This window comes from Aquarana catesbeiana, linkage group LG08 (assembly GCF_042186555.1).
Source record: "Aquarana catesbeiana isolate 2022-GZ linkage group LG08, ASM4218655v1, whole genome shotgun sequence".
Lineage (NCBI taxonomy): Eukaryota > Metazoa > Chordata > Amphibia > Anura > Ranidae > Aquarana > Aquarana catesbeiana.
In genome coordinates, this window is record NC_133331.1 from 26,103,780 (window position 1) to 26,123,850 (window position 20,071).

Genomic DNA, 20,071 nt, shown 5'->3' on the forward strand with positions numbered 1-20,071 from the left:
TGTTTGTCAGATATGAGGGGGGAGGATAAATGTGCTATACTGAATGCTCTGACAATTAGGGATGAGCTTCGTGTTCGAGTCGAACCCATGTTCGACTCGAACATCGTCTGTTCGCCCGTTCGCCGAATTGCGAACGATATGGGCCGTTCGCGCCAAATACGTGTGGCGCGTCACGGCCCATAATTCACTGCGGCATCGCAGTGCATTGCTGGCTGATGATTGGCCAAGCATGCACTATGACCCGCATGCTTGGCCAATTACAGCGCCGCCTGAACAGAGAGCCGTAATTGGCCAAAGCCAAGGAGGCTTTGGCCAATTATGACTCAGGGGATTTAGTACACGCCCCACACTATATAAGGCCGCCTGCACGGCGGCCCTGTGTAGTGTGTGTTCCGGCGTTCATTGAGAGAGAGAGAGAGACAGACAGTGACATTTGATTTGAGTTAGTTAGATTAGGCAGAACAGTCAGTCAGTTAGCTGCACTTACAGTGTATTGTGTATATATATGCATCCCAGGTGTTGCATATATATATATATATATACACTGTATTCAGTTTAGCTAGATCCGTTCTTGTTATCTTCCTACTGACAGGCAGGCTTGTCTTGTTACAGTATTTACAGCTACCTGAAGAAAATTACTGGTGTTCCTTTGATCCTATTAGTACCACAGTCAGGCAGCTAGACTATTTACATTTAGTGCAGTGCGTCCTGCTCACAGTGTTCAGCTAGATCCGTTCCTGTTATCTTCTTACTGACAGGCAGGCTTGTCTTGTTACAGTATATACAGCTACCTGAAGAAAATTGCTGGTGTTCTTTTGATCCTATTAGTACCACCATCAGGCAGCTAGACTATTTACAGTTAGTGCAGTGCATCCTGCTCACAGTGTTCAGCTAAACCTACAAGTTAGTGGGGTGCGTCCTGCTCACAGTGTTCAGCTAAACCTACAAGTTAGTGTGGTGCGTCCACCTCACAGTGTTCAGCTAGATCCGTTCCTGTTATCTTCTTACTGACAGGCAGGCTTGTCTTGTTACAGTATATACAGCTACCTGAAGAAAATTACTGGTGTTCTTTTGATCCTATTAGTACCACAGTCAGGCAGCTAGACTATTTACAGTTAGTGCAGTGCGTCCTGCTCATAGTGTTCAGCTAAACCTACAAGTTAATGGGGTGCGTCCTGCTCACAGTGTTCAGCTAAACCTACAAGTTAGTGTGGTGCGTCCACCTCACAGTGTTCAGCTAAACCTACAAGTTAGTGGGGTGCGTCCTGCTCACAGTGTTCAGCAAAACCTACAAGTTAGTGTGGTGCGTCCACCTCACAGTGTTCAGCTAAACCTACAAGTTAGTGGGGTGCGTCCTGCTCACAGTGTTCAGCTAAACCTACAAGTTAGTGTGGTGCGTCCACCTCACAGTGTTAAGCTAAAGCTACCTGTAGAAGGATGGTGGTGTTCTCATACTACAGGCAGGCAGTTGATTTTGCTAGCTGCAGTATCAGTACATATATATATATATATATATATATATATATATATATATATATATACATATCCCAGCTTAGTGCAGCTACAGGCCATTAGTATGTCTGGAAGGCCAAGAAGGAGAGGCAGACAGTCACAAGCCAATAAGAGAGGGCAAGCAGGCTCTGTGTCTAGTGCTGGTCGTGGAGACGGTGCATCCTCATCAGCACGTGGCCGTGGGACACGCTTGGCCTTTTTTTCGGCAGCTGGCCGTGTTGAGCCGCAACATCCAGAAGACTTGGTCGAGTGGATGACCAAGCCGTCCTCATCCTCCTCATTCTCTCTCACCCATGCCCAGGGTACTTTGTCTGGCAAAGCAGCGGCCTCTTCCCTCGGCTCAATGTCATCAGTGACTCCTTCCCTAGCCCCACCATGTCCTCCTGAGGAGTCCCTCAAACTGTTTGACCACAGTGTTGGGTACATGCTTCAGGAGGATGCCCAGCGTTTGGAAGGCTCTGATGATGATACTGAGCTCGATGAAGGCAGTAACATGAGCACGGACAGAGGGGGTGCCCAAGAAGGACAGCAATCTGGTAGTCATGCTCCCCCTGCTGCAGCATACTGCCAGGTTTGCTCCAGTGATGAGAGGGAGGGGATGATGAGGTCACTGACTCAACGTGGGTGCCTGATAGGAGAGAGGAGGAGGAGGAGGCGGCACATCACCAACGAGGCAGGATGCCCTCCAGGGGCCAGCCTAAGGGCAGCACACTGACTGCATCACACCCCAAAGCTCCACATTTGCAGGGCGCTGCAGTCTCTGTGCGTTATTCAAAAAGTTCTTTGGTGTGGGCCTTTTTTGAGACGAGTGCATCAGATCGCACCGCTGCTATTTGCAACATATGTCTCAAGCGTATCTCGCGTGGCCAAAACATCTCCCGCTTGGGTACCACATGCTTGACCAGACATATGTTGACCTGCCATGCAGTTCGTTGGCAAGCGTATCTAAAAGACCCACACCAAAGAACAAAGAGGACCTCTCCTTGCTCCTCATCAGCTGAGATCTCCAACCCCACTATGCCTTCAGTCCTCTCTGAGACCTGCACTGAGAGGAATGAAGGTGTAGAATTAGGTGTGTCACAGCCAAGTACTTGTGGGCAATCTGCTTTTGGTACACAGATGTCAGATTGTACCAGGCAAATTTCCCTGCCCCAGCTGACGCACCGCCGAAAGAAGTTTGCTCCCAGCCATCCACATGCCCAGTGGTTGAATGCTAGCTTGGCAAAATTGCAAGCACTTCAACTTCTACCTTTTCAGTTGGTAGACTCTGCCCCCTTCCGTGAGTTTGTGGAATGTGCGGTTCCTCAGTGACAGGTACCTAAACGCCACTTTTTCTCATGGAAGGCGATTCCGGCTCTCTACCGGCATGTGGAAGGCAATGTCCATGCCTCGCTGGACTGGGCGGTCAGCGGTAAGGTGCATATTACCGCTGACTCATGGTCCAGCAGGCATGGACAGGGATGTTACTTAAGTTTCACGGCGCATTGGGTGACTCTGCTGGCAGCTGGGAAGGATGCAGGACAAGGTGCAGTAGTGTTGGAGGTTGTTCCGCCGCCACGCCTCCAAAATGCTAATGATTGTGACACACCTCTCTCCTCCACCCCCTTCTCTTCTTCTTCCTCCATGGCCTCTTCCTGTGCTTTGTCCTCGGGAACCAGCGGTGCTCCGTAGCCATTCAAGGGGCTACGCAAGTACGCAGGCCAAAAGATGCCATGCGGTGATTGAGCTGGTGTGCTTGGGGGACAGGAGCCACACTGGGGCAGAGGTTCTGTCAGCTCTGCAGGGGCAAGTTCAGAGGTGGTTGACGCCACGCCAACTTAAGGCAGGAATGGTGGTTTGCGACAATGGCACCAACCTCCTCTCTGCCCTCCGACAGGGACAAATGACCCATGTGCCCTGTTTGGCTCACATCCTTAACTTGGTGGTGCAGCGGTTCTTGGGCAGGTACCCGGGCTTACAGGATGTCCTGAGGCAGGCCAGGAAAGTCTGTGTGCATTTCCACCGGTCATATAATGCCAGTGCTCGGCTGACGGACCTCCAAAAGGAGTTTAACCTGCCCAAGAACTGCCTAATCTGTGACATGCCCACCAGGTGGAACTCAACATTGGCCATGCTGCAGCGGCTGCACATGCAACAGAGGGCCATCAATGAGTACCTGTGCGACTATGGCACCAGGACAGGGTCAGGGGAGCTTGTTTTTTTTTCCCCACGCCAGTGGGCCATGATCAGGGATGCATGCACTGTCCTGTCACCATTTGAGGAGGCCACGAGGATGGTGAGCAGTGACAGTGCATGCATCAGTGACACTGTCCCCCGTGTCCACCTGTTGGAGCACACGCTGCGTGGAATAATGGACAGGGCACTTGAGGCAGAACAGAGGCAGGAAGAGGAGGACTTCCTTAGCTCTCAAGGCCCCCTTTATCCAGACAGTGTTCCTGCATGCCCGCCGATCACACAGGAAGAGGACGAGGAGGAGGAGGAGGAGGAGGAAGATTGTGTCAGTATGGAGGTGGAGCCTGGCACCCAGCATCAGCAGCAGTCTTTAAGGGATCAGTCCCAAGAAACACATGGACTTGTACGTGGCTGGGAGGAGGTGGCTGCGGACCATGTCGTCCTTAGTGACCCAGAGGACTCCGGACCGAATGCCTCAGCAAACCTACGCTGCATGGCCTCCCTGATCCTGCAAAGCCTGCGTAAGGATCCTCGTATTCGTGGTATCAAGGAGAAGGACCAATACTGTCTGGCAACCCTCCTTGATCCACGTTACAAGGGTAAGGTTGCGGACCTTATCTTGCCATCGCAGAGGGAGCAGAGGATGAAACATCTTCGGGAGGCCTTGCAGAAAGGTCTGTGCAACGCGTTCCCAGAGACTGGGAGGTTACAAACTCCTGTTTCTGGACAACGTGTTGCTGAGGCTTCGGTCAGTCAAAGAAGGAGCGGTGGAGAAGGTGGCCGTCTGACCGATGCGTTCAGACAATTTTTTGGTCCGCAGCCCCAAGTTATGATCAGTTCCAGCAACCATCGCCAGCGTCTGTTTTACATGGTGCAGGAATACCTAGGGGCAAGATCAGACTTGGACACCTTTCCCACCGAAAATCCTCTGGGTTACTGGGTCTTGAGGATGGATCACTGGCCAGAGCTTGCACAGTATGCAATTGAGCTACTGGCCTGTCCTGCATCCAGCGTTCTTTCGGAACGTACATTCAGTGCTGCTGGAGGCTTTGTAACCGATCACAGGGTGCGTCTGTCCACCGACTCGGTCGATCCACTGACCTTCATAAAAATGAATCAGTCTTGGATCACCAACAGCTACCAAGCACCTGATGCTGATGTAACCGAATAATTTTTTTTTAAATCTCAGATCCCTTCAAAGACTGCCTATGCTGATGCTGAGTGACTATCCCTGAGTAATTATCCTCTTCCTCCTCAATCATCATGCTGATAGCTTGAAAGAACATTTTTGGTTCTGGGCGCCACCACCAATGCCTAAGGCACAATTTTTCAGCCCCTGTTTAACAGGGGCGTGTGATTACAATTTTTGATGCAATACTTTGCAGCAGGGCTCGTTCCTGCGTTCCAACTAGAGTGTCTGTGAGGGGTTGCAGTGTTGTGGCACCAGCACCAGTGCCTAAGACCCAATTTTTCTGCCCCTGTTTAACAGGGGCGTGTAATTACAATTTTTGATGCAATACTTTGCAGCAGGGCTCGTTCCTGCGTTCCAACTAGAGTGTCTGTGAGGGGTTGCAGTGTTGTAGCACCAGTGCCTAAGGCCCAATTTTTCTGCCCCTGTTTAACAGGGGCATGTAATTACAATTTTTGATGCAATACTTTGCAGCAGGGCTCGTTCCTGCGTTCCAACTAGAGTGTCTGTGAGGGGTTGCAGTGTTGTGGCACCAGCACCAGTGCCTAAGACCCAATTTTTCTGCCCCTGTTTAACAGGGGCGTGTAATTACAATTTTTGATGCAATACTTTGCAGCAGGGCTCGTTCCTGCGTTCCAACTAGAGTGTCTGTGAGGGGTTGCAGTGTTGTAGCACCAGTGCCTAAGGCCCAATTTTTCTGCCCCTGTTTAACAGGGGCATGTAATTACAATTTTTGATGCAATACTTTGCAGCAGGGCTCGTTCCTGCGTTCCAACTAGAGTGTCTGTGAGGGGTTGCAGTGTTGTAGCACCAGCACCAGTGCCTAAGGCCCAATTTTTCCCCCCTGTTTAACAGGGGCGTGTAATTACAATTTTTGATGCAATACTTTGCAGCAGGGCTCGTTCCTGCGTTCCAACTAGAGTGTCTATGAGGGGTTGCAAAGTTGTGGCACCAGCACCACCACCACCACCAAAGGCCCAATTTTTCTGCCCCTGTTCAACAGGGGCATGTAATTACAATTCTTGATCTAATATTTCACAGCAGGGCCCATTTCTGCACCCACCAAGAGTGAGTGAGGACTTACAGTGTTGTGGCACCAGCACCACCACCACCACCACCAAAGGCCCAGTTTTTCTGCCCCTGTTCAACAGGGGCATGTAATTACAATTCTTGATCTAATATTTCACAGCAGGGCCCTGTGAGGGCTTACGTTGTTGTGGCCACAACAACACCTAAAGGCCAAATTTTTGCTGAGTATATAGGGCAGACCCCTACTTTCAAACATCTAACTTACAAACGACTCCTACTTGCAAACGGAAGGAGACAACAGGAAGTGAGATGAAATCTACCCCTAGGAAGGGAAATTCTCTCCTGTAAGAGTTAATATGGGAAAAACATTTCTCCTTTCCACTGATGCTTTCCAATCCTTGTTCCACAAAAAACCCCAAATTTAAAAAAAACATTTGTCATTGGGACAAAAAGTTAGGTGAAATCTTCTAAAGAGGAGGAAAGACAGCAAAACAAATGTCACAGGGGTGATAACCCTTCCCTATGTTTACCAAAAAGCTTAAAAAAGATTTTTTGGCTGGAGCTAAACACGTTCAAAATGTACCCGTTCAAAATGACAAACAGATTCTACTTAACAACAAACCTACAGTCCCTGACTTGTTTGCACCGCCTGTATACTGCTGTTCAGAGTATATAGGGCCTGGTGGCCCCACACCTTTCCTTATTTTAATTTGGGTGCGGGGTTCCCCTTAATATCCATACAAGACCCAAAGGGCCTGGTAATGGACTGGGGGGTACCCATGCCATTTGTCTCACTGATTTTCATCCATATTGCCAGGACCCGACATTACATTAAACCCGCAAGCAGTTTTAAATGAGATTTTTTCCTTTAAATATGACATTTGGTGCAGGGACTGTTCTAAACACGGGAAACACGCGCCACTTTACAGGCATACTATAGACACCCCCCAGGTACGATATTTAAAGGAATATTTCACTTTTTTTTTTTTTACTTTAACCATCATTAAAATCACTGCTCCCGAAAAAACGGCCGTTTTTAAAAGTTTTTTTTGCATTGATACATGTCCCCTGGGGTAGGACCCGGGTCCCCAAACCCTTTTTAGGACAATACCATGCAAATTAGCCTTTAAAATGAGCACTTTTGATTTCAAACATTCGAGTCCCATAGACGTCAATGGGGTTCTAACGTTCGTGCGAATTTTCGGTCCGTTCGCAGGTTCTGGTGCGAACCGAACCGGGGGGTGTTCGGCTCATCCTTACTGACAATATGGAATATATGCATCTACACACTGCGTACACCTCCTCTCAGGTTTGAGATTTGAAGCAGCTTTTTTAGCTGCCCACTCCTTTTTTTTACACCTAAACGCCCATAACCAAGAGATTTTTCTAGGACGCGAGTGCGCATGTGTGTATTTGACGTTAGGACGTACGTCGATACAACATACAGTGCTGTGGAACGCAAGCCATCTCAGAATGAGGCTTGCTTGTGCAACGCAAGCCACTTTAGAATGGGGCTTGCCTGAACGTACCCTCAACCCTGCGTCGTGACGTCGTGACGTGACATCGCGGGATTTGGTGTCTGGGAATACACCATCTCACACACCGGAAAACGTCAGACGTTGGGCTGATTTACCTTATATATATTATCGGAGTATGGGGTAATCAATATTCTTTCCCCATGGTATAGTATAAGGGTGATGTAGATTTTTTAATTTTAAAATTTTTTAACTTTATTTTATGGGGATTATCTGAATATATCTTGCGGTGCTGGAACGCAGAGTACACCCATATGATAGAAGCTTAGAACGCACGCGGGTCCGCCATGTTGGACGACCCGGAAGTGCCGAATTAAGGAAGTGAATGGGCTGGATTCTCATTACAGGGGTCACGGTGCCTTTATTAAGGAGTCGGGCTGCAGTGGATGGACACCCCAGAAGAAGTCTAGTTAGACAAAACGTGTCGGGTGGACTCCACTGCCGCCCTCATTTTATATACAAGCGCTTTTAATCTACTTAAATGTAAGTGTATTTCTTTTTATTAATAAATACTGGGTTTATGGAATTATGCTATGTGGCCCCGTCTTCTTTATGGGCCATATCCTTGGACGTTTAACCATCTGCATGGAGAAGACACTTCCATGAAGCTCCCTGGGACCCCATTTCTTCCCGGTTGCCAAGGTCTTCCCTTTATTGCCGGTGGGCAATACAAGCTGGTTTGACCCATACGGCGTATGCCATCCTGGGTTCAAACCCTCCGGTAAGCCTCCAGTCACTTTGGTTATGGGATCTTCACATGCTTCACATGCTTTTATATAAGACACTTCTGTGAAGGCTTTCCAGACCTCTTCCTTTTGGACTATAAGAGCCAGTTTGATCTATTTGAGCTCATGTTATCTTGGGTCTGAATTTACTGGCAGGCCTCCATTTACTTTGGTGACGGTATCTTCACAATTTTAATTTTTTCACATATGGTGATTATGATGACCTCATTTATGTATGGACTGTAAACTATTATCACATTTGATGGACTTTAAATTAGGCACCAGAGTATACATTTTTTACTGTTTTTCATCACTCATATTTCATTTTTTGTAGCGCTACACTTTGTTACACTTGTCGCTTTTAGCAAATATTCTATTTGTTGTGTTGGCTGCTTACACCATTGAGTAAGCGCAAATTTATTATTGTTTTTTGCATATTTGCAAAATATGTCTCAAGCGTATCTCGCGTGGCCAAAACATCTCCTGCTTGGGCACCACATGCTTGACCAGACATATGTTGACCTGCCATGCAGTTCATTGGCAAGCGTGCCTAAAAGACCCACACCAAAGAACAAAGAGGACTCTCTGCGACCTGCACTGAGAGGAATATAGGTGTAGAATTAGGTGTGTCACAGCCAAGTACTTGCGGGCAAACTGTTATTGGTACACCGACTTCAGATTGTACCAGGCAAATTTCCCTGCCCCAGCTGCTGCACTGCAGAAAGAAGCTTGCTCCCAGTCATCCACATGCCCAGCGGTTGAATGCTAGCTTGGCAAAATTGCTAGCACTTTAACTTCTACCTTTTCAGTTGGTAGACTCTGCCCCTTCCGTGAGTTTGTGGAATATGCGGTTCCTCAGTGGCAGGTTCCCGAAAGCCACTTTTTCTCACGGAAGGCGATTCCAGCTCTCTACCGGCATGTGGAAGGCAATGTTTTGGCCTCGCTGGACAGGGCGGTCAGCGGTAAGGTGCATATTACCACTGACTCATGGTCCAGCAGGCATGGACAGAGACGTTACCTAAGTTTCACCGCGCATTGGGTGACTCTGCTGGCAGCTGGGACGGATGCAGGACAAGGTGCAGTAGTGTTGGAGGCTGTTCCCCTGCCACGCCTCCAAAATGCCACTACTGCTGATTCTGACACACCTCTCTCCTCCACCCCCTCCTCTTCTTTTTCCTCCATGGCCTCTTCCTGTGCTTTGTCCTCAGAACCAGCAGTGCTCCGTAGGCGTTCAAGGGGCTACGCAAGTACGCAGGCCAAAAGATGCCATGCGGTGCTTGAGCTGGTGTGCTTGGGGGACAGGAGCCACACTGGGGCAGAGATTATGTCAGTTTAGGGGCAGGTTCAGAGGTGGTTGACGCCACTCCAACTTAAGCCAGGAATGGTGGTTTGCAACAATGGCACCAACCTCCTCTCTGCCCTCCGACAGGGACAACTGACCCATGTCCCCTGTTTGGCTCACGTCTTTAACTTGGTGGTGCAGCAGTTCTTGGGCAGGTACCCGGGCTTACAGGATGTCCTGAGGCAGGCCAGGAAAGTCTGTGTGCATGTCCACCAGTCATGCACTTGGCAGACCTCCAAAAGGAATTTAACCTGCCCAAGAACCGCCTAATCTGTGACATGCCCACCAGGTGGAACTCAACGTTGGCCATGCTGAAGCGGCTGCACACACAGCAGAGGGCCATCAATGAGTACCTGTGCGACTATGGCACCAGGACAGGGTCAGGGGAGCTTGGTTTTTTTTCCCCACGCCAGTGGGCCATGATCAGGGATGCATGCACTGTCCTGTCACCATTCGAGGAGGCCACGAGGATGGTGAGCAGTGACAGTGCATGCATCAGTGACACTGTCCCCCTTGTCCACCTGTTGGAGCACACGCTGCGTGGAATAATGGACAGGGCACTTGAGGCAGAACAGAGGCAGGAAGAGGAGGACTTCCTTAGCTCTCAAGGCCCCCTTTATCCAGACAGTGTTCCTGCGTGTCCGCCGATCACACAGGAAGAGGACGAGGAGGAGGATTGTGTCAGCATGGAGATGGAGCCTGGCACTCAGCATCAGCAGCAGTCTTTAAGGGATCATTTACAGTCCCAAGAAACCCATGTGCATGTACGTGGCTGGGAGTAGGTGGTTGCGCATCATGTCGTCCTTAGTGACCCAGAGGTCTCCGGACCGAATGCCTCAGCAAACCTATGCTGCATGGCCTCCCTGATCCTGCAAAGCCTGCGGAAGGATCCTCGTATTCGTTGGATCAAGGAGAGGGATCATTGCTGGCTGGCAACCCTCCTTGATCCACGTTACAAGAGTAAGGTTGCAGACCTTATCTTGCCATCACAGAGGGAGCAGAGGATGAAAAATCTTCGGGAAGCCTTGCAGAAAGGTCTATGCGACGCGTTCCCAGAGACTGGGAGGTTACAAACTCCTGTTCCTGGACAACGTGTTGCCGAGGCTTCGGTCAGTCAAAGAAGTGGAGAAGGTGGCCGTCTAAATGATGCGTTCAGACAATTTTTTAGTCCGCAGCCCCAAGGTATGATCAGTTCCAGCAACCATGGCCAGCATCTGTTTTACATGGTGCAGGAATACCTAGGGGCAAGATCTGACTTGGACACCTTTCCCACCGAAAATCCTCTGGGTTACTGGGTCTTGAGGATGGATCACTGGCCAGAGCTTGCACAATATGCAATTGAGCTACTGGCCTGTCCTGCATCCAGCGCTTTTTCGGAACGCACATTCAGTCCTGCTGGAGGCTTTGTAACTGATCACAGGGTGCACCTGTCCACCGACTCGGTCGATCGACTGACCTTCATAAAATGAATCAGCCTTGGATCACCACCAGATACCAAGCACCTGATGCTGATGTAACTGAATACATTTTTTGAAATGTCAGATACCTTCAAGACTGCCTATGCTGATGCTGAGTGACTATCCTGTTATGCTGAGTGACTATCCCCTTCCTCCTCAATGATCATGCTGATAGCTTGTAAGAATATTTTTGTTTCTGGGCGCCGCCACCAGTGGCTAAGGCCCAATTTTTCAGCACCTGTTTAACACTGAGGGGTTGCAGTGTTGTGGCACCAGCACCAGCGCCTAAATCCCAATTTTTCTGTCCCTGTTCAATAGGGACATGTAATTACAATTCTTGATCTAATATTTCACAGTAGGGCCCGTTCCAGTGCCCACCAAGAGTAACTGTGAGGACTTACAGTGTTGTGGCACCAGCACCACCACCATCATCAAAGGCCCAATTTTTCTGCCCCTGTTTAACTGTCATGAACAGGTGTGACCAGAACCGTGTGATCTGCGACAGAGGACACCCAAACGTATATAAGTGAAAATATAATAATTTATTAAAGTGAGTGAGTAATATAGTACAACCAACTCCAATATGACACAGTGCAATAACCAACCGCAGACAGAGACCCACAAATAACAACAGACAGATAAGTACAATAAATGGGAAATACCAGGATCATAAACAATAGCCAGGCCAAGGTCATACACAGCAGATCAGCAGAAGGACAGGGGATGTTCCAGAGACATAAACGTAAGCAAGGCCAGGGTCATACACAGGGAGATCAGCAGATGGGGTATGGAACACAGGACAGGGAGAGGATGGATGGGTCAGACTGCAGGCAGGGATGCAATGTAACAGGTGGGACAGGATAGGGATCTGGACCAGGAGACAGGATCAGGTTCAGGGTACAGGATCAGGTTCAGGGCACAGGATCAGGTTCAGGGCACAGGATCAGGTGGCTAGCAGGTCAGGAGGCAATGAAGAAACCAAGGCAAACATGTGAGTGCTTGTCGGGTATTTATAGGCCTGTAAGAGTTAATATCGGAAAAAGGTTTCTCTTTTCCACTGATGCTTTATCACCAATCCTTGCTTCACTAAATACCCCAAATTTTCTAAAAACATTTGTCATTGTGACAGAAAGTGAGGTGAAATCTTCTGAAGAGGAGCACAGACAGCAAAACAAATGTCACAGGGTGATAACTCTTCCCTATGTTTTCCAAAAAGCTTAAAAATAGATTTTTTGACTGGAGCTACACTTTAAAAATGTACCAGTTCAAAATTACAAACAGATTCTACTTAACAACAAACCTACAGTCCCTGTCTTGTTTGCACCACCTGTATACTGCTCTTCAGAGTATATAGGGCCTGGTGGACCCACGCCTTTCCTTTTTTTAATTTGGGTGCGGGGTTCCCCTTAATATCCATACAAGACCCAAAGGGCCTGGTAATGGACTGGGGGGGTACCCATGCCGTTAGTCTCACTGATTTTCATCCATATTGTCAGGACCCGACATTACATTAAAGCCGCAAGCAGTTTTAAGGGTCTTTTCACACTGATGCAGTTTGCAGGTGCTATTGCGCTAATAATAACGCCTGCAAACCGACCCGAAAGTGCCGCTGCTTTGATTCCAATGTGAAAGCCCCGAGGGCTTTCACACTGGAGCGATGCGTTAGCAGGACGGGAAAAAAAGTCCTGCTAGCAGCATCTTTGGAGCGGTAAAGGAGCGGAGTGTATACCGCACCTTCACCGCTCCTGCCCATTGAAATAAATGGGACAGCGTGGCTTTTTAACCCTTTCTCTGTCGCTAGCGGGGGGTAAAACTGCCCCGCTAGCGGCCGAATACCAACGGTAAAGCCCTGCTTACAATAGCGGCGCTTTACCGCCGACGCTGCCCCCGCCCCAGTGTGAAAGGGCCCTAAATGACTTTTATTCCTTTAAAAATGTCATTTTGTGCAGGGACTGTTCTAAGCACGGGAAACACGTGCCACTTTACAGGCATACTATAGACACCCCCAGGTACGATATTTAAAGGAATATTTCACTTTTTTTTTCACTTTAACCACTTGCTTACTGGGTACTTAAACCCCCTCCTGCCCAGACAAATTTTCAGCTTTCAGCGCTGTCGCACTTTGAATGACAATTGCGCGGTCATACAACACTGTACCCAAATGAAGTTTTTATCATTTTTTCCCACAAATAGAGCTTTCTTTTGGTGGTATTTATTCACAGCTGGGATTTTTATTTTTTGCTAAACAAACAAAAACAGATGGAAAATTTGGAAAAAAAAATCATGTTTCATAGTTTGTTATAAAATTTTGCAAACAGGTAATTTTTCTCCTTCATTGATATGTGCTGATGAGGCGGCACTGGTGGGCAGTGATAGGCTGCACTGATGGGCACGGATAGGCACAGTTAAGGCGGCACTGATAGGCACAGTTAAGGTGGCACTGATAGGCACAGTTAAGGCAGCACTGATGGGGACAGATAAGGCGGTACTGATGGGCACAGATAAGGTGGCACTGATGGCCACTGATGGGCGCTGATGGGTGGCACGGATGGGTGGCACAAATAGGTGGCACTGATGGGCACTGATAGGTACCACTGATGGGGAGCACTGATGGGCGGCACTGATGGGGGGCACTGATGGGTGGCACTTATGGGCAGTGATGGGCGGCACTGATGGGCACTTATGGGCACTGGTAGGTGACACTGATGGGCATTGATAGGTGGCACTGATGTGCAGCACTGTTGTTGCACTTATGTGGGTGCTGATGTGTGGCACTGTGGGTGCTGATGGGTGGCACTGATGGGTGGCACTGTGGCCACTGATGGGTGGCACTGTGGGCACTGATGGATGGCACTGATGGATGGCACTGTGGGCACTGATGGGTGATGCTGGTGGGCACTGGTAGGCAGCACTGCTGCCTATTGCTGTGTCACTGGCAGGGGGCAGATGATCGCCATGATCGGGACTGATGTCCCTCTCATGGCCACCGGTGATCGGGTTTTTTTTCCTCCTCACGCTGTCAGCGCGAGGAGAAAAAATAGCCGATTACCGGCTCTGTTTACATCACATGATCAGCTGTCATTGGCTGACAGCTGATCATGTGGTAAGGGGTCGGGACCGACCCCTTACTCTGATATGTGATCAGGCGAGTCTCATAGACTCGCTGATCACCGAGCGCGCCCTGCAGGGGGCGCATAGGCCGCTCATGCATGGGACGACGTCAATAGACGTCGTCCCGGCAATGTAGATCCGCGCTGTTGCCGTCATTTGACAATAGCGCAGATCTGAAGAGGTTAAGCATCATTAAAATCACTGCTCCCGAAAAAACGGCCGTTTTAAAAGTTTTTTTTACAAGTCCCCTTGGGCAGGACCCGGGCCCCCAAACCCTTTTTAGGACAATACCATGCAAATTAGCCTTTAAAATTAGCACTTTTGATTTTGAACGTTCGAGTCCCATAGACTTCAATGGGGTTCTAACGTTCGTGCAAATTTTCGGTCCGTTTGCAGTTTCTGGTGCGAACCGAATTGGGGGGGTGTTCTGCTCATTCCTAGTGGCCACTAGGGATGAGCTTCGAGTTCGAGTCGAACTCATGTTCGACTCGAACATTGGCTGTTCGCAAGTTCACCGAACAGCGAACAATTTGGGGTGTTCGCGGCAAATTCGAATGCCGCGGAACACCCTTTAAAAGTCTATGGGAGAAATCAAAAGTGCTAATTTTAAAGGCTAATATGCAAGTTATTGTCATAAAAAGTGTTTGGGGACCTGGGTCCTGCCCCAGGCGACATGGATCAATGCAAAAAAAAGTTTTAAAAACGGCCGTTTTTTCAGGAGCAGTGATTTTAATAATGCTTAAAGTCAATCAATAAAAGTGTAATATCCCTTTAAATTTCGTACCTGGGGGGTGTCTATAGTGTGTCTGTAAAGGGGCGCATGTTTCCTGTGTTTAGAACAGTCTGACAGCAAAATGACATTTTGAAGGAAAAAACTCATTTAAAACTACCCGCGGCTATTGCATTGCCGACAATACACATAGAAGTTCATTGATAAAAACGGCATGGGAATTCCCCAAAGGGGAACCCCGAACCAAAATTAAAAAAAAAAAATGACGTGGGAGTCCCCCTAAATTCCATACCAGGCCCTTCAGGTCTGGTATGGATATTAAGGGGAACCCCGGCCAAAATTTAAAAAAAAAAATGACGTGGGGTTCCCCCTAAATTCCATACCAGACCCTTCAGGTCTGGTATGGATTTTAAGGGGAACCCCGCGCCAAAAAAAAAAAAAAAAACGGCGTGGGGTCCCCCCAAAAATCCATACCAGACCCTTATCCGAGCACGCAACCTGGCAGGCCGCAGGAAAAGAGGGGGGGACGAGAGTGCGGCCCCCCCTCCCTCCTGAACCGTACCAGGCCACATGCCCTCAACATTGGGAGGGTGCTTTGGGGTAGCCCCCCAAAACACCTTGTCCCCATGTTGATGAGGACAAGGGCCTCATCCCCACAACCCTGGCCGGTGGTTGTGGGGGTCTGCGGGCGGGGGCTTATCGGAATCTGGAAGCCCCCTTTAACAAGGTGACCCCCAGATCCCGGCCCCCCCCCCTGTGTGAAATGGTAAGGGGGTACATAAGTACCCCTACCATTTCACGAAAAAAGTGTCAAAAATGTTAAAAATGACAAGAGACAGTTTTTGACAATTCCTTTATTTAAATGCTTCTTCTTCTTTCTTCTATCTTCCTTCATCTTCAATCCATGCTGGCATGGAGGGAGGCTCCCGCTGTGTGACGGCGCTCCTCGTCTGACAGTTCTTAAATAACGGGGGGCGGGGCCACCCGGTGACCCCGCCCCCCTCTGACGCACGGTGACTTGACGGGACTTCCCTGTGGCATTCCCCGTGACGTCACAGGGAAGTCCCGTCAAGTCACCGTGCATCAGAGGGGGGCGGGGTTCACCGGGTGGCCCCGCCCACCCGGTTATTTTAAGAACTGTCAGACGAGGAGCGCCGTCACACAGCGGGAGCCTCCCTCCATGCCAGCATGGATTGCGGAGCGGCCCGGAGAAGAAAATGAAGAAGAACAGAAGAGAAGAAAAGAAGAAGAGAAGAGCGGGAGCCTCCCCCCTATGCCATGGGTGCGGAGCGGCCCGAGGAGAAGAAGATAGAAGACGCCGCGGAGGAGATGCTGGACGAGAACGCCGGAGGAAGAACCAGAAGAGCCAGAAGAACCAGAAGAACCAGAAGATGAAGGAAGATAGAAGAAAGAAGAAGCATTTAAATAAAGGAATTGTCAAAAACTGTCTCTTGTCATTTTTAACATTTTTGACACTTTTTTCGTGAAATGGTAGGGGTACTTATGTACCCCCTTACCATTTCACACAGGGGGGGGCCGGGATCTGGGGGTCACCTTGTTAAAGGGGGCTTCCAGATTCCGATAAGCCCCCCGCCCGCAGACCCCCACAACCACCGGCCAGGGTTGTGGGGATGAGGCCCTTGTCCTCATCAACATGGGGACAAGGTGTTTTGGGGGGCTACCCCAAAGCACCCTCCCAATGTTGAGGGCATGTGGCCTGGTACGGTTCAGGAGGGAGGGGGGGCCGCACTCTCGTCCCCCCCTCTTTTCCTGCGGCCTGCCAGGTTGCGTGCTCGGATAAGGGTCTGGTATGGATTTTTGGGGGGACCCCACGCCGTTTTTTTTTTTTTTTTTTGGCTCGGGGTTCCCCTTAAAATGCATACCAGACCTGAAGGGTCTGGTATGGAATTTAGGGGGAACCCCACGTCATTTTTTTTTTTAATTTTGGCCGGGGTTCCCCTTAATATCCATACCAGACCTGAAGGGCCTGGTATGGAATTTAGGAGGACTCCCACGTCATATTTTTTTTTTAATTTTGGTTCGGGGTTCCCCTTTGGGGAATTCCCATGCCGTTTTTATCAATGAACTTCTATGTGTATTGTCGGCAATGCAATAGCCGCGGGTAGTTTTAAATGAGTTTTTTCCTTCAAAATGTCATTTTGCTGTCAGACTGTTCTAAACACAGGAAACATGCGCCCCTTTACAGGCATACTATAGACACCCCCCAGCTACGAAATTTAAAGGGATATTACACTTTTATTGTTTGACTTTAAGCATTATTAAAATCACTGCTCCTGAAAAAACGTCAGTTTTTAAAACTTTTTTTTGCATTGATCCATGTCCCCTGGGGCAGGACCCGGGTCCCCAAACACTTTTTATGACAATAACTTGCATATAAGCCTTTAAAATTAGCACTTTTGATTATTCATGTTCGTGTCCCATAGACTTTAACGGTGTTCGCATGTTCGAACGAACTTTTTTCCTGTTCGCATGTTCTGGTGCGAACCGAACAGGGGGGTGTTCGGCTCATCCCTAGTGGCCACACATACAGTATCAAGAAAGCTGCTCTAGAGGTTGTGGACTCCAATGAGAGCACAGGTATGGGATGGAGCAGCCATGCTTGATTCCCACTCCTGTAACATTGCTAAGGAGAGCAGGGAAAGAGGAGGTAGCAAAGGGCAGTGTAGAGAGGGAAAAGAGAAGAGAGAGATAAGTGTTTTGTAGTCTCTGAGGATGTAAAAATAACTTCTCCGCAGAATGTGGAAACCTTGCAAAGAGATCTAAACGAACTAATGGGGTGGGCAACTACGTGGCAAATGAGGTTTAATGTAGAAAAATGGAAAATAATGCATTTGAGTGTCAAAAATATGAATGCAATCTATACACTGGGGGGAGAACCTCTGGGGGAATCTAGGATGGAAAAGGACCTGGGGGTCCTAGTAGATGATAGGCTCAGCAATGGCATGCAATGCCAAGCTGCTGCTAACAAAGCAAACAGAATATTGGCATGAATTAAAAAGGGGATTAACTCCAGAGATATAATAATAATTCTCCCGCTCTACAAGACTTTGGTCTGGCCGCACCTGGAGTATGCTGTCCAGGTCTGAGTACAAGTCTTCAGGAAGGATGTACAGGAAATGGAGCAAGTACAAAGAAGGGCAACAAAGCTAATAAAGTGTCTGGAGGATATTAGTTATATTAAGGAAAGGTTGTGAGCACTGAACTTATTCTCTCTGGAGAAGAGACGCTTGAGAGGGGATATGATTTCAATGTACAAATACTGTACTGGTGACCCCACAATAGGGATAAAACTTTTTTGTGGAAGGGAAGTTAACAAGACTCGTGGCCACTCATTATAATTAGAAGAAAAGAGGTTTAACCTTAAACTACGTAGAGGGTTCTTTACTGTAAGAGCGGCAAGGATGTGGAATTCCCTTCCACAGGCCGTGGTCTCAGCAGTGAGCATTGATAGTTTAAAAATCTATTAGGTAAGCACCTGAATGACCATAACATACAGGGATATACAATGTAATACTGACATATAATCACACACACAGGTTGGACTTGATGGACTTGAGTCTTTTTTTAACCTCACCTACTATGTAATATGTAACTGTGTTGAAGAAACTTTCAATAATGGTGACAGAATTGGAGGTATTGTTTGCATAGGAGAGCAGTGATGGTAGAGTGCAACACTGTGGAAGAGAGCAGAGAGGGAGATGTTCACAGAGGGCATATAGATAAGTGTTAGCCCTCCTTTTCTGCAGACAGGAGATGTTCTTTTGCCTTTTTACAATACAGTTGGGTTGATCTACTAAAGTTAAATAGACTGTGCACTTTGCAAAGTGTAGTTGCACTCTCTAAGAGCAGCTGCTCCAGTAAGCTCTGCTGACTTTTATCATCCGATCATGTGCCAGCAAAAAAGCATTATTTTTTTCCTTGCACGTTATTGGGTATTCTTTGTAAGTGAAGCTTTACCTCATTTACTAAGCCCTGGAGCAACTGCACTTGCAGAGGGCAATTGCACTTTGCAAAGTGCACAGTCTATTTGCCTTTAGTAAATCAACCCCAGTATGTCCAACTCAAGAGAGCCTGAGCTTTTCCATGAAAAACTGTTTGTGCTTCAGCATAGTGGCCACAAGCTTTTTACAGCAGAACCTAACTGTACCTGAGCACTAGAGATGGGCTCATGTGTGTTCAGGATCCTAGTCCCAACCCACCTGTCTGATCCCGCCAGGAAGCCGATACTGTACACCGCTAATCACAGGCAGTGAAACATTTCCCGGTCCTCAGCTGCACAGACCAGGAAATGTCTCACTGCCTGTGATTAGCAGTGTGCAGTGTTGGCTTTCTGGCGGGATCGGGCAAGTGAATTGGGACTAGAAACCCAAACACGTCTGAGCTCATCTCTACTGAGCACCACAAGTTGAAACAAATTCATTTTTAATATTCAAAGCAAACCCTCCCATCTATACTCCATGTCTCCATGATTTATTCTGTTGAGAAATCACTTTGAAAAACTCTCCGCTAGCATTTATAGTCACGACCATCTTGAGTAAGGGCAGATGATTTATGTAACATTTGGTGTCTACTTGGAAAAAAAAACATGCCACTATAAACTATGCAAAAGGGGCGGCTGTTCTGTGCCTATATTAATCCTTATGTAGCACCCTCCTCTAGTTGGGCTGCTAGGCTAAATTTAGTTTTTAGTTTCACTGTAGTGAGTGGATCAGTGATATATTGTTTTTTTCTTGGCCTTCTGCTGCACTTATTTTTTGGCGCACCTTGTTTTTCTCCCATTATTCTTCCAGAGATTGCTTCTCTCTCAAGTGAGCTGCCACTAATGCCGCATACATATACTTCCTGGACTTTATAGACTTTTAGTGTTATCAGTTTGTTTCAGTACCCTCTCGTGCGCCATTCTGTTTTTGCCTTATTGGTTTTGTCTGTTCAGGGTTTCCTAAACTGAGAGTTTGATTCCTCTACCTGCCTCTAAAAAACTTTTCCAGAGCATAGGGCAGGGAGATTCAGATTCTCAGTTGAATATTTATCGTGCCCCAGCCAATCCCTCGAAGGGGGCATCCACAAGGTGGCTGGTGAGGTGATAAATGTGCAGGAGGACCTGAGCAGAGGGTTCTTTCATCTCCAAGTAGGGTTCCAGGCGTCTGGGGGGGCTGATTCCCCTGGAAGAGAGAGCTACTGAGGCAAGAGATTGCAATCTAGGCCTTGGCAGAAGCTGGACTGAGGACCTGGAAAAGATTGCTAGAGG

General features: G+C 48.2%; 1 protein-coding gene across 1 annotated transcript in view; it reads left to right on the forward strand.

Annotated features, from left to right (window-relative positions):
- LOC141105646 (alpha-2-macroglobulin-like) overlaps window positions 1-20,071 on the forward strand; it is a 267,675-nt gene that overhangs the window by 155,502 nt on the left and 92,102 nt on the right. The gene's annotated exons all lie outside the window — the stretch shown is intronic.